Source organism: Ostrea edulis, chromosome 9 (assembly GCF_947568905.1).
Source record: "Ostrea edulis chromosome 9, xbOstEdul1.1, whole genome shotgun sequence".
Taxonomy (NCBI): domain Eukaryota; kingdom Metazoa; phylum Mollusca; class Bivalvia; order Ostreida; family Ostreidae; genus Ostrea; species Ostrea edulis.
Genome location: NC_079172.1, coordinates 1110242 through 1123134, shown reverse-complemented (window position 1 = coordinate 1123134; position 12893 = coordinate 1110242). Strand labels below are relative to the sequence as shown.

The window sequence follows — 12893 nt, the reverse complement described above, 5'->3', positions numbered from 1 at the left end:
AGGCACATTTTAGTGTGCACAGCAAGGAGTTTTGTACTCAATATGACGAATTTCGTATTGTTACGTCACATGTTAATTTCTACAGCACCAAACTTCCACCAGAGTTCGTTTGCTCACAAACCAAACTCTTCCACTTAGGCATTATGGGATAGCGATTTCGTACGCCGCGTATACTGTGACGTCACTGTAGAATGACGAAAAAACATAACGTCAAACGTAACCAGCTTTCAAAACAAGAACGTAAACATCAAATTCATTACTTTACACAATAATTTGAACAGAGTCTCCCTACTTTTTAATGATCTTTTGATCATTTTATGTTTAAAATAAAATCCATACTTTTATATTAATGCTTTTAATATTAATATCTTCAGACTTTTAACTGCGAACTACTTCTTTAGTGTAATTTGTCTGCGTGATAATCGCGGACTCACAATATACAAATCTGTATATTGTGGTGCGTCACATAGGAGAGGTCTATCGTAGGTGACGTAATGAGGCCTCGACGGGGAGTTTGCTACAGCACTTGAAGTTGCCTAGAGACGATCTGTTCAAGCTGTGTGGTTCATACTTCTCCAGTGTGAATAAAACTACCCCCCCCCCCTTTTTTTTTCCTATCGTCGCTCGAGGGGGAGGGGTAATCAGACTGATACTTTTCATTCCTGAAGTTGTATGAATAAATTATTCATTTATTTTTGTTTATTATAATTTTTATTTATGCTTTAAGGCCTATATTTAAAAAGAAAAAATAAGATGTAAATAATGAGATTTGTAACTTCTTTAGACGAATTACCGAACAAACATGACAAAGTAAACAAAAGTTTCTCAGGAGCTTGAATGTCTCAGCTGATATATAACTGGTGAGACAAATTTTAAGTGATGATTTTGAAGAACTCAAGAGATTTTTTAAAATGAAGTAAAATTGTTGTTTAATGGTACGTGTATATTTATTTATTAGATAGGACACACACTTCTTAATTACACATCTGATATAGGGCAGCAACATTTTTTGTATTTTTAGAAGAGGGGACATAGGGTTTTTTAAAAATGGAAATTTGGAATGCATCGGTCCCAACACCCCAATAAATATTGACCGGTCCCTAATATTAAAATGTGTTACACACTTCACCCACAGCAGTCTGATTAAGACCAGCCCCCTTCTCCTATCGTCCTGACGACGATAGGAGAAGGGGGGCTGGTTTTAATCAGACTGCACCCACAGATAGTGACGTCCTATAATGAGAACGAAAAATAAAACATCACAAATCGAAGAAAATTAGGCACAAATGGGGGGGGGGGGGGGTTGAACAAGAGGATTACGTTAAATTGTTAATTTTTATTTGCAAGGGGTTTTGTAGGTTATCTACCATTTGAAAACACTCTTTAAAAAAGAATTCCATGAGAAATGAACTTACCATGTTTATTGTTAAGGGGTATTCATGTCCATTAGCGTGTTATTTGCAAAACGACTGAGTGCATTAGCTGATGGTATTAAACACGACATGGTACATGTATCATGACTGTTGTTTTTCCTGATATAAAAGGTGTATAATAACTGGAGATACACCAGTGGGTGGAACCATCATTTGCATATTTTTTTTCAAAATGTGCGATGTAAATAAATTATTGAACACCACCTGACAGTGACAGTTTCAACACACGGTGTTCAAGTTCAAATAAGAATTCACGAGATCTAGGTCCGCGGCCGTGTTGATATCCATTGTATAATTTTTATCGCTTCTTTAACACAACACTCGTGCCAGTCATGACTATGGGATGTTCGATTTATTCATATAAATGACAATGCACAATGACCACAAGCATTAAGTATATCTTGTATATATTTTATCTATAGGTGTATATATGACCCTTCCTTAAAACACTTGTAAAAATAGAAATATATTATATTTGTAAGTTTATTCTCGTGGGCTGTTACAAATTTTGTCCAATACATAACCATTCTTATATATTTCAACATTGAATGACAATGAAAACCTGCCACTTTTCTCCATACACCATACAATTCAGGGTACTTAGTATTCAGGATATTTTCGCAGTCCCAAATTTCACAAGGATAAAATAAGATTTGGTTGATGACTTTTTCACACAAGTCTAACTGACAATTAATTGGTAAATTGTAATAACAAATCTTACGTAATATACTATAATGAGCTTTTGTTTGATGCTATCTTAGTTTACAGTATTCCTATATTTGATTATCTATTGTCCACTCTGTTGGCCATGAATCCCCTGTATTGACTTGATAGAACAAACTTTTTACATGTATATCATGTAAGCGATTTCACCAACAAAGCTTACGCACGAAAATCAAGCAAGATTCACAAAAAAGTTATTGTACATTAAACCACATCCTGACTTTTAAATTGCAATTTATTTTATCCAAAACAATGAGGGATTTTAAGAAAAATGTGCTTTTACAGACTTCAAACAGTTTTTGGAGGAATGAATTGTGCAGCTTAACATCATGTAAGGCCTATTTTTTGATATCGGTAATTCGAATTCTCGATATCAAATAGTATTTCACTCAAGTTCAGTTTAATGAACAAAACTAAAAAGAGGTACAATATATAAAAAGAGACATGACATAGAGTAAATTATATCAATATTGAAATCAAGGAGGATGGACAGTATCGTAAATTTTCAAAATAAGTTTACTCTTTTTTTTTCCAGCAGTTTTTATTTTGGGGTTATTCTTGACATTAGTTCTTTGAATTTAATAAGACACTAAACCATTGTTTAAGAATTTAACTATAACAGGAAATACTCTGTGAAAAAGAATAAAAGCAGAGAAAACAAGAGGTACTGTGAGCAATGTTCACTAAGAATGCCCCCCCCCCCTTACCCCAACCTCTCAGAGGGTGTTGTTAATAGGTATGAATTACCTCTTTCCTGATCCCTATGATAGCCCCATCGTAACCCCCCACCCCAGTCGTTATTGATAAGATGTTTAAAGATTGCTCCTATTTATACAAGAGACCAATGGGCCACATCGCTCACCTGAGTCACCTTTGCCCATATTTAAATATTTTCCCTTCTGTATATTCGCATGTAAAACATTGACCACTATTGTGGTTCCAACCTACCCCCGGGGGTCATTATTCTTACAGACTTGAACCTGCACTATGTCAGGAAGCTTTCATGCAAATGCAAACTTCTTTGGCCCAATGGTTCTGGGGAAGATGAAAATGTGAAGAGTTAACGACAACTATGGCGGACAACGGACAAATTTCGATCACAAAAGTTCAATGATAATATAGCCATTATCCAATTACCCCAATCATTGGACAATTAATTTAAATTCATTCATAATAATTATCAATCGAAAACAAAATGCACTGTATGAATGACAAACAGAAAAACTGCTATATATCGTAAACCGTGGCATGATTTCTTGGACATTGCCACGGTCAGGTAGTGTAATAAGAGTTTTAACTTAAAATTATAAGACACAAACTTCCTTAACAGTCCCGGACCATTCCATATCTGACATAATGGACAGTTTTCGTTCAAAATACGTGTCCTCACAAAACACGTTCAACCAAAATAAAATCTTTTTCGTGTTTGTACTTGAATCAGTACAGAAATTCGTAACAATGACTTCTATAATCACGGAAAAAGTTAAGAACATCGAAAATATATCAGATAAATATTTTATCATATTTAAAAATTTATCGAGGCGTCAGAACAGTGGTCTTTGGAGGAGGCATTTTCTACCTAGAGTTCCGAACGCCCTCTGGTGAGAGAATGGGGAGGAGGGTATGTTTGTTGAATGAAATGTACAGTGTACATATGAAAAAGTAATAAAATTATTAATCTTCATTAAATGATAAATATTGGCCTAGTCAATACTATTATAACTAACACTGAACACAAACAATTTTATTCTGATCATGTAAGCAACTTCTCGGGTTGTTTTTCGGCCCGAGAAGCCTCGTACTGGGCGGTTCGATCTGGAAATTTCCATAAGGCTGATTCAAGACTATATCACGGATTGAAGAAGCAAACAGGCATATTTTATTTATTCAACAATTATAAAAATTTGTTTCTTCTGTAAGATCAAACTCAAGCATCGATAAAATACGGATTTCTTCATATCGTATTAACTGGCTTAAAGACCCAACTTTAAGTTAACGCCCACAAATTTTACCTGTGTCGTGATCAATGATAAGCCGTCGGTCAATCAAACTTAACAATAGATTGACGTTTGCAGAGACCACAATCTAATTAAAATCAGACTTCTTAGATCCGCGCCGTATACTCTGCGATTGTGAGCGTATCCTAGGGTCAATTTAGCAAGATGTATATTATTACAGAGAGAGAGAGAGAGAGAGGGGGGGGGGGGGTAGACTTCGTGTCAGCTTCTGTTTGAGATACCACCATTACACAAACACTACAGCCACAGAAACCCTACAGACGGCCCATATTGAGGTGTATTTTGATCATTCTTCATTTGGTTGTACATATACACAGATCTACCGTATTTTGCCGAATATAATACGCAGTGGTGTTTAATACGCACCCCCCACTTTGAGCCGAAAAGTTGGTGAAAAAACGCACTTCGGGTGTATAATACGCAGCAAAAATTTAGACCAAGCGGTAATCTTTATTTTATACTTGGTGTTAATTTTCACTTAATATTTTTGCAGAAATAATGAATTCTAAACAACGCACAATAATTTGCAAACTTTTTGAGATGAGGTCTACATCGCGGTAATCTTCAATGAGAATCTTCAGGGAAATATCAACCCGGACAAGCCTGTTCATTTCAGCAAAGCACGAGATTTTGTAGCATTAAAGTCTTAACTGACTCGATATTTCCTTTGTTGAAACTTAAAATCAATCAAATAGCCGATGTTATAAAAATAAAATTAAACTATCGCTTATTTTACTGTTATCAACACACCATGGTAGGTACAAAGATGCAAATTATCAACTCCTCGTTAACTACGATGACTATTAAAATGTGTGAAAAAAAATTTGTTAGGTATTTCTTTACCCGGAGGGGGTATCTAACAAAAGCAGTGTACACAACAATGGCTTCGTAAAACACACGCTTTTACGCAAGAATAGTTATTTCAAAGATTCAAATAAGTATTTCATTAAAAATTAGGCCTATTCATAAAACTTACAGTAAACAAACTTTTAGCAAGTGACAAAATTATTTTCCAACAATTTTAGCACGTGTCAAGGCATTATTGTGTACACATGCTTTCAATAATGGCGGCATGCGATGTAATGAATAGTCAGATCCAATGCAATTTGATTGGCTGTTTGTTTCATGATAATTGAATTATTTAGATATTGTAAGTATATATATCACATTTTCTGCAATTTTACGTTTCTGTAGTAATTTTCTTGAGGTCGAATTTTCTACTTAATAAATAGGTGAACGTGAAAAGGCGTACAGTATCCGAAGCCTTGGTCTTTGAGTGAAATATTACACTACTTAATCGCCGAGTTTCATCTTGAAAAAAAGGTCAAAAACCTATTGTGGTATATTATACGCACCCCTTTCTGGCACAAAATTATTCTCTAAAAAAAGTGCGTATTATATTCGGCAAAATACGGTACTTGGATTTATTCATTCTCTCGAAACATGCATATAATAAGGAATTCGCCGGGTAATATATTTGGGAAATTATTTATATACGATATATAACAGTTTAATTAGAAGTTTTAAAAGGCACAGGTTTAGAAATGGGCTAAACCTGTGCAATACATAAATATGACGAAGTTTGAAGGTTTACGGGAAATAGAAATGCGATATGCATTTAAGTAGAAATTAAAAAAAAAAAATTTTTTGCACAAATTAAGACACTAAGCATATTTTTTGATAACCTGAGAAGTTTCCTGTGTATATCTTAAAAATATACACAACAGCCGATCTCTTGGCCATGCAGGTAAATAACATTGACCATGGATAAGCTCCGCCCACATTCAGTGATCCGTGTTTTTTCGGGTTTTTTTTATTGTTTTTATTGTTGTTTTTTTTTCTTGGTCTTTAATCAGATCCGTCAAAGCGTATCCACCACTCTACTCTCATTCTTTGCTATCTCAGGGTAGTTGATCGAAAACGAAAGTATGTTTTTAATTAATTTTACGATATTTACTAATCAAGTAAGATTCTATTACAGCTCACATATGAAACACTATCAAATGTGCAAACAGTACCTCTGGAGCAAGTGTTTCGGAGTTTATTGACTAGAATTGTAATTTACAAGTATATAGATGTGTCACCATATTTATTCCAATTTCATTATGATTTCAAACTTCTTCTCGAAATTTCCAATATATAATAATAGATGCACCGATCTACGACTGGCGATATATCGGCTCAGTTATTATATATTTGTTTATAACACATTCAAATTACTTTCTTTTTAAAAACCTTTTCTTAAGTTTCACAAGTTTGATCGATCAATATATTTCAAAATTGGCAACTAGCATCTCTTTCCTGACTCTCGGTCAAGTGTAAAATAAGCTGTGACACCGCGTAATCGATTGTTGTACTGATTTTAATAAGATTGAAACGTATCATATCCCTTTCAAAAATTCAAGTGGCATAATTTGCTGATATATCATATAATTTGACCAATAAAATAAGCCTTGAATCAAAACGTTAATTGAATATGGGCCTAAACATAATTCTAAAAAGTCATCAACAAAAAATAAATAATTTATTCATACAACTTCAGGAATGAAAAGTATCAGTCTGACCCCCCCCCCCCCCCCCCCCCCCCTTGAGCGACGATAGGAGAAGGGGGGGGGGTAGTTTTAAGTTTTAATCAGACTGGAGAAGTATGAAACACACAGCTTGAACAGATCGTCTCTAGGCAACTTCAAGTGCTGTAGAAATTAACATGTGACGTAACAATACGAAATTCGTCATATTGAGTACAAAACTCCTTGCTGTGCACACTAAAATGTGCCTCTTAAGTGACTATGAAACGGGTTGGCGGATCCAAGATTCTCGAACTTTGCATCACGTTTTCAGTATGAAAAAACGTTTTTCTCTCATTCCCACCTACAGTCTGCACTTATTTACATCTAGAAGGATTCGTTAGTCTCAAAAATTATGTCATTGCGCAGTAATGGCGAAAGTTACACCCAAATTACTTAAAACTGACTTGCATTAACTTGATTACTAAATCTAACACCATCACCAAAGAAACACGAAGTAACTATAGAAAATAGCAAACGAAGAAACTACAGTAAGCAAATCAGATATCTATACCTGTCATACGTTGTAATGATTATAATGTCAACATAAATAATTATATCAATACCTAAATGTAATACACATTGTTGATCACCATCAACAAAAAATACTAAATAAATGTACAAAGTAATTTGTGATTTCGTATACAGTAGCTTGTTTATTTCGCGTTCGCGTTCCTAGCGTAAATAACCATTAGATCCGCCGAGGCATTTCACTCAGTGCAACTGAGTGAATGCGACGTCAGATCCTAAGCGGAAATGACGCTGAGCTGTGTCTGCTGTGGCTGTGTTTACATCGGGGAAGAGGACTGGTTTGGATTTCATCGCGTTTTCGCCTCAGATACATGGGTTTTCTGCATATATCATGCTTTTATTGCATATATCATGCTTTTATCGTCGTTTCCTGTGATGTTGATCGTACGGACACAGGTTGTAGTGCAAAAATTAAATTGAAACATGTCAACATCCATGGAAACGGCACGACCTTTGATCGGCATTTCAGTGCACTTTGCCGTTGTAACTGAGACGTGTTACTCATAGGGGCGGGATTCCCATGCCATATGGATAGAGTAATGAAAAATTGTTGATAACAAGGATTTTCGTTTACTTTGAAGCATTTTATTAAATGCCGCGCATGCGCAGATAGAAGTTATATCTGCCGCGGTAGTACTAACCCCTAGGAGGTTACTTAGTACTGCCGCGGCAGAAATAACCCCTATCTGCGCATGCGTGAATTAATATAGATTGAGAAATAAAAATAAAATAACACAGACACAAACAAATGCAACATCAATAGATTACAAGATGCAAATAAATGAAAACTTGTGTGCATTACAACTTTTAACACAGGCATACAGAACTGTCACATTTCAAATAACTGTCAAATTTACTTCAATTTTCATAGGGATAGGCATGCACTGTGCAAATTTCAGCCAACCCAATATTAGTAAACAAAAGTTTGGTTAGTTAGGTAGGTTGGTTAGTTAGGTTAGTTGTAACTAATGTAAATTTACATACAGTTTAATGATATTATTAGTAGTTAGTTGTGACTAATGACTTTTCCCTACAATCTCATAAATTCCAATAATTAAAATAATTCCATACTTCAATAATACTCTGTTTCTAGTAAAAATCATTTCAAGGACCAAATGAATGCAATTCTTCAAAATTATGTGTTCTAGTATTGTAGGTTCATATGACGTTTGTTTACATCATGACCCCAGGGTATTGGGGATGCACTATTTATACCTGTGAGGTTTCGTTGTGGGGTACAGTCCATTAAAAATGCATAAAATTGTGTAATAATTAAAAATAGATTAATATAAAAAAATAATTGAAAAACTAATGATTTGGATCTGAACAATTAGAATGATGCTCGGGATGTCTACATTTTTGTATGAACAATTAAAATGATGCTCAGGATGTCTACATTTTTATCTGGACAATTAGAATGATGCTCGGGATGTCTACTTTTTTGTCTCGGGCTCGTGATCCTGTCTACATTATGACTTGCTTGTTTTTTGTTTTTGAAACTGAGATGTTGATGTGTTTTATTCGAATCGTGTCGTCTATATTTTATCTAGGATGTTGTCCACTAAGTCACTGGTGGGGATGACAGCACTACCCTGCACACAGACATTGAATGGAGCTGCCTGGTCCATTATCAGAAGAGTGGGCAGCACTTTGCACCCGGTCAATGAATTTTTCTTGAGAAGCATTACAAGGTACAGGGCTACATTATTTTAAATTATGTTTACTTCCTTGCCACCTGACCGGCTATCAACTTATTTTTTTTAATCATCTGAGAACTTTTACTGCCCCATTGGCCCAATGGATATGAAAACGGTTGACTCAAATTTCATGATTGAATAAAATAAAACACTTTCATTAAAAAAAGTTCTTAGATTTCAAACATTCATTGTTAAATTTTAACTAACATATATAGTATATATATTATACCTAATAACCATGTTAACTGCTAGCAAATAATTAAGAAAAGAAAACAAATATTTATAATATCTTGAGGAAATAAATCAAGTCTTCTTGTTACACACTTTGAATGTTTAGGCAACTATTTAAATATGAGTCTGAGGTTTTATTTGTCACATACACTAACACAGTAGTCGACATCATCTTTGTTTTGTCATTGTCATCTAGTAAGTGATCATGTATTCAGCAAAGGTCATTCTTGGTCAACATTTTAATTATTTTCATGCTTTGAGGTGACACTTTTAAGGAAGGAGTATACAGCTTGTGTTGCTATGACGACCTCCCCCGAGTACATATTGTGTATAGGGGGGTATTGTACATTGCATCACTCTAAACAGGGTTAACATGTAGGGGCTCATTTCTCCTGAGGATCATGACACTTACCAGCTGACAGCATCTGTGACTAAATCATCTCAGGCTCATTTACATTCTCAATTTTTGTTCATTATAATTTATCATTGAAATTTTGTAGGGACTTGTATGAATAGGCAGAAGAAATTTTCTTAACTAACTACCCCATCATTGCCTGGTGTTGGAGACTGAACACTTTATTGAAAATTGATGGGATGTAGGAATCAGTGGATGTCATCATTTGCCCTGAGAAGAGTCAGAGAAGTATTCATTTTATTGTAAAAAGTTAAGTTCATGTAAAGAGCATGAAGTGCAGATTTTACAGTTACCTCCCTTACCAGCATTAACAGTAGATTACATGTATCTGACTCTCCAGGAATGCATGTTTAGGTTACCTGGGTGACTATTGCTGTTGGTCTGCATCATTGTGTTTTGTCTGTCGTGCATTACCAATTGAACATGTTATATACCTGTATATAGATGGAGTGTATTGTGGTACAGCAATGTCTGTCCGTCTGTAGATGGACATATTATGATACAGCAATGTCTGTAGATGGGACGTATTATGGCAGAGTTTGACACTAAGGCACGTCCGACCGACCGAGTCTACTAAATTATAGGTCCGGTCGGGTAAAATGTCGATTTACTAGTCCGACTGGTCGTGTTGAAAAAATTAACAGGAAACTTTATTTTAAACCATAAGATATCTTATTTTTAACTTATAGCCATTTTTCGTTGTTGACACATGTGCGGGAATGTCTCGACTTCTCGTCCTCAAGGAAGGATGTTCTGAGAAAAAAAAGGAGTAGGTTGGGAAGAAACAAAGTAGATGGGACGTATTATGGTACAGCAATGTCTGTATGCCCGTCTGTAGATGGGACATATTATATGATACAGTAATCTATGTCTGTCTGTCTGTAGAATGTATGGGGTGTATTATGGTACAGCAATGTCTGTATGTCTGTCTGTAGATGGGATGTATTATAAGGTACAGTAATGTCTGTATGTCCATCTGTAGATGGGATGTATTGTGGCACAGCAGTGTCTGTATGTCTCTCTGTAGATGGGGTGTATTATGTTACAGCAATGTCTGTTTGTCTGTCTGTAGATGGGACGTACTATGATACAGCAATGTCTGTATGTCCGTCTGTAGATGGGACGTATTATGGTACAGCAATGTCTGTATGTCCGTCTGTATGCCTGTCTGATTTGATAATGTGTATAGGAGGGTCCATCATCTGAATGCTTTGTTATGATGTATGAAAAGCCCTCTAACTTCAGGAATTGTTATGGTCTGTAGGGGGTTGAGATAAGTTCCCATTCCAAATGTTAAAAAAGTAGGTACTTTTGACATTCTGTGCTTTAAAATTCCCAAACAATGAAAACAAATCAAAGCAGGTTAGCCTCATTGTTCATGAATCTTCACTTACAATTTTGCCTCAAAATTGTTAAATAAATCTAATTTTCTGGCCTCTGCCTCTTTGATTGAGGTAAGCTTTGGCCAAATTGAAAGTCAAAAGGAGTCCACTTCTACCTTAATTATACCCCCCGCAACAAGTTGTGGGGGGGGGGGGGTATACTGGAATCGGGTTGTCCGTCTGTCCGTCCGTCCGTCTGTAGACGCAATGGTTTCCGGACTCTAAAGCATTATCCTTTCCACCTACCATCACCATATCATACATATGGACTACCCATGGGATGAAGATGTTCCCTATCGATTTTGGGGTCAAAAGGTCAAAGGTCAAGTGCACTGGACATCGAAGAAGCAATATGGTTTCCGGGCTCTAAAGCGTTATCCTTTCCACCTACAGTCACCATATCATACATATGGACTACCCATGGGATGAAGATGTTCCCTATCGATTTTGGGGTCAAAAGGTCAAAGGTCAAGCGCACTGGACATCGAAGTAGCAATATGGTTTCCGGGCTCTAAAGCCTTATCCTTTCCACCTACAGTCACCATCTCATACATATGGACTACCCATGGGATGAAGATGTTCCCTATCGATTTTGGGGTCAAAAGGTCAAAGGTCAAGTGCACTGGACATCGAAGTAGCAATATGGTTTCCGGGCTCTAAAGCATTATCCTTTCCACCTGCTGTCACCATATCATACATATGGACTACCCATGGGATGAAGATGTTCCCTATCGATTTTGGGGTCAAAAGGTCAAAGGTCATGCACACTGGACATCGAAGTAGCAATATGGTTTCCGGGCTCTAAAGCGTTATCCTTTCCACCTACAGTCACCATATCATACATATGGACTACCCATGGGATGAAGATGTTCCCTATTGATTTTGGGGTCAAAAGGTCAAAGGTCAAGTGCACTGGACATTGAAGTAGCAATATGGTTTCCGGGCTCTAAAGCGTTATCCTTTCCACCTACAGTCACCATATCATACATATGGACTACCCATGGGATGAAGATGTTCCCTATCGATTTTGGGGTCAAAAGGTCAAAGGTCACGTGCACTGGACATCGAAGTAGCAATATGGTTCGGTTTGTCATGCCATTTGTTTTTTACACTCAGAAAAGAGGTAGTTTATACTTATTACCAACACCCTTTGGGAGATTGGGGTAAGCAGGGGGTATTCTTAGTGAGCATTGCTCACAGTACCTCTTGTTCACTCTGGATTGGTTTTCTCCTTACTTTTTTGTGTGAAACATTTTTCCCAGGTTCAAACAAATGCAATTATTTTTCCCAATTGGAAAGGTACAGGCTCTCGAAATGAAGACCTTCAAAAAACCTGAATTTAAATTGTAAAATCCATTGCCCCTCTGTCAGGTCAGGCTCTCAATCAGGGTCAATATAGGGAAATTATTATAGACTTTGTAGCCTTAGTGTTACATATAACCAATGTTAAGGTGACTAATAAGGCCATTGAGTCTCCTGTTTAAAAGATAACAAGCTGGTTTCTTTTGACAAAATTCATTAGGGTTTTTAATTTGCTCAAACTTTCATTTACCTGTCTGATTTTTGGTCATTCCAGCACTCATTGTCACTTTGATTTTTCAGCTGCTTGGGCCTCACGAGATGCTGACACCATGCAGTAGAGCTGTTCCCATCGATATCTCTTAAAACAGACAGATTGAGATTCTCTTAACATCTGATCCATTTCTGGAGACAAACTTTTGTATGGAGCTGGTAAAATTTCTATCTTTTTTAGCTCATCTTAGCTATAAGCTCAAGTGGGCTTTTCTGATCACCACTTGTCTGTTGTACATCTGTCTGTCCATCTGTCTGTAAACTTATTTTTACAGTCACAGAGCCCAATTTCAACCAAACTTTGTACCGTTAAAGGATTAAAAG

At 36.2% G+C, this 12893-nt stretch overlaps 1 long non-coding RNA gene across 4 annotated transcripts in view; it reads left to right on the top strand.

Moving 5' to 3' along the window:
- The window catches only part of LOC125660613 (uncharacterized), a 136982-nt gene that overhangs the window by 15825 nt on the left and 108264 nt on the right, over nucleotides 1–12893 (top strand). For 2 of the 4 annotated variants that reach the window (XR_008798309.1, XR_008798308.1), the window contains exons 3-5: nucleotides 8823–8963; nucleotides 9701–9843; nucleotides 12600–12728. This is a non-coding gene — a long non-coding RNA (uncharacterized LOC125660613). Of the gene's footprint in view, nucleotides 1–7511; nucleotides 7809–8822; nucleotides 8964–9700; nucleotides 9844–12599; nucleotides 12729–12893 lie in introns of those variants that run through there. The other 2 variants (XR_008798310.1, XR_008798311.1) reach the window with 2 other exon arrangements.